This window comes from Osmia lignaria, unplaced genomic scaffold (assembly GCF_051020975.1).
Source record: "Osmia lignaria lignaria isolate PbOS001 unplaced genomic scaffold, iyOsmLign1 scaffold0061, whole genome shotgun sequence".
NCBI classification, from domain to species: domain Eukaryota; kingdom Metazoa; phylum Arthropoda; class Insecta; order Hymenoptera; family Megachilidae; genus Osmia; species Osmia lignaria.
Window position 1 is genome coordinate 60,001 of NW_027478202.1, and position 2,500 is coordinate 62,500.

Below are 2,500 nucleotides of genomic sequence, written 5' to 3' on the forward strand. Positions count from 1 at the left end.
TCTCGGGATAAACGGATCCTCCTGAACACTACATTTCCCAGCGGCGGTACCGCGGGATTCAGTGCTGGGCTCATTCCTGTTCGCTCGCCGCTACTAAGGAAATCCTAGTTAGTTTCTTTTCCTCCGCTTAATAATATGCTTAAATTCAGCGGGTAATCTCGCCTACTCTGAGGTCGTCAATTTCTTTGGTTTCATCGAAAGGTGAATAATGATGCTCGATGCAAAAAAAAAAAAAATAAACGAAAAGAAGCAAAAAAGCAAACACGTAGAGAAACTGTGCGTGAATCAACCTTTCGCATATTCAATTTTTCCTCCTCTCTCGTTTCAAAATGTTTGTATTTATCGTTCGATGAAACGAGCACAAGAGGGAAAAAAAAGTTGAGACACGACGTTCCCATAATTTTCGTGTTATTTCCTTTTTGCTTCAAACATTTTGCGGACTGCAGCTTCGTCGTATTGCTTTTATCAATTTTTAACAATTTCAAAGCGAAGACAACTCGCAAGACGATCCATTTCGTCTCGGTTCAATTTTAACGTCCGTCCGTATTATTTTTTGTTCCACAAGAGATTTCGAATAGGTTTCTTTATTTATCATCCCTTCTTTTCGAGCGCCACGGAAGCAAGAGGAAAAGCAAGAGCGAGAGAACATTTCGCGTATACTTCATTTAACAATTTTAACCAACACGCGATGTACTCCACACACCTCTTAGATTTAACAACTGCTTTTCTCTTCTTCTCCCCTTAGCGCAAGGGTAAACCCCATTTGTCTCTTCTTTGGAACGCAACAAAACTTTCGAGGACTGGACGACCGAGCGATGGTCGCGCGGTCTTCGCTTATCTTTAACAAACGAAGTAGTCCGTATGTATTCTAAATGTTGAAGCCTCCTAGAGCTTTAAGCCATGCGAGACATTGAAATGCTGTTTTAACGGGAGCATGCATAATTGCTGCAAACATACTTTTATCACAAGTTCTAGCCACGCCACGGAGGCTTCGAAGTTCCTTCACCATTCGCTTTCCTCTCTTTTGTTACACAGTTTCAGACTACGATCAGGGGTACCGAAACGCTGTATTGATTGTAAACAACCATTTTTATCTTGGAGCGGAGCGTTCCTTTACTCGTTAGATTTGTCTTGTCGCGTGTGTATTCGCTTTTTCGACGCTTTTTAACCATTTAACTTGTTTAGCGAAGCTAAACGCACAGACAGACAAAAAAAAAGGAACAGCATCGCGCGTCAAACAGCGACGACCCATCTGAAGCGATCTTTCATTTATACACCGTTTGTAAACAGAGAGATGTATAAAGCGCGGGGAATCATTCGAAACCCTGGGGCTATTCGAGCTTGCATTTCAGCAAATTATCATCTCAAACATTTCACTCGTTTGCTTTTTCTAAATTTATAGGAGAGCTTCTTTCGTTTATTTTTGACACACCTTTCGTAAATATCGTTTCTGGCAACGTCGGGAGCGTGGATTTCTACAAGTGAACAATCGCGCCGATCCGATAACTTCCAGCAGGATGGAGAATCTTTATAGATTATCTTCCGAGAACTCGGTGCTTTCACGGGCGGTCGTTTATAAATTTTAACGAACGACTCGCGCGCCGTGACGCACTTGCGCTAGTTCGAAGAGATATTTCGAAATTTGTTTCTCTCCTTTAACGGCCTGCATTTAGTGTATCGGTTGCGATTTTCGTCACATCGTTTCCACGACAAACGCCGACGAACTGCCCAACTATCGCTCGTACGTTGCGACTCTTTCTTTGTTTATCGTTCATTCATTCTTTCAATTTCGTTCGATAATCCCGCTCCGAAACGTTCTACTTTCGTTGAACGACGGCGAGATGTTTAGAAAGAAATGAATTACTCTTTTTTCGAGAAGCAAACGCAAGCAGTCTTTTGTTAAGAAAACGACCCTCAGCCAGGCGTGGTCCAGGAATTGTATCCGTGGACCGCAATGTGCGTTCGAAATGTCGATGTTCATGTGTCCTGCAGTTCACACGTTGACGCGCAATTAGCTGCGTTCTTCATCGACCCACGAGCCAAGTGATCCACCGTTCAGGGTAATCGTAAAATTTTGTATTTCAAACTCTTTAGATCTTTAGAGTGTTATTTTCATTATTAACACGCATCACATTCGATACCCACATCACTCTCCCACCCGGCGCGTGCGGGAGAGCGAATTCGGGCGTCGCCAACGTATTTGTTTGTTTGTTCGATCGTTGACGACACGATCGCGTCCAAGGACGGAAACCGTCGGAGAAACGCCCAGTGGCACGCTCCTCTCGACGGTCGGGCGTAAAGTACATTTAAAAACCTTGAAAAGTACGAACGCACACAAGGAATGCGAGCGCGCGTCCTGTCGCTGAATCGTGGGTTGCGAGATTCGAACAGACACACGGCCGGCGACGATCGGTCTAACTAATGGACACATAGTTTTTCAAAGACTCGCTATCGTCGCTTCTCAGCCGGTCCGTAAACAACACACATCGATCAGGCGGAC

General features: G+C 44.2%; 2 non-coding genes across 2 annotated transcripts in view; both read right to left on the reverse strand.

Annotated features, from left to right (window-relative positions):
- Positions 1-176, reverse strand: part of LOC143307590 (large subunit ribosomal RNA) — a 4,044-nt gene extending 3,868 nt beyond the window's left edge. Inside the window, exon 1 of the ribosomal RNA XR_013064698.1 lies at positions 1-176. This exon is cut by the window's left edge and continues 3,868 nt beyond it. This is a non-coding gene — a ribosomal RNA (large subunit ribosomal RNA).
- Positions 177-1,908: 1,732 nt separating this feature from the next.
- Positions 1,909-2,063, reverse strand: LOC143307598 (5.8S ribosomal RNA). Its single transcript, XR_013064703.1, has one exon. It is a non-coding gene; the product is annotated as a 5.8S ribosomal RNA (ribosomal RNA).
- Between the last annotated feature and the right edge of the window lie 437 nt (positions 2,064-2,500).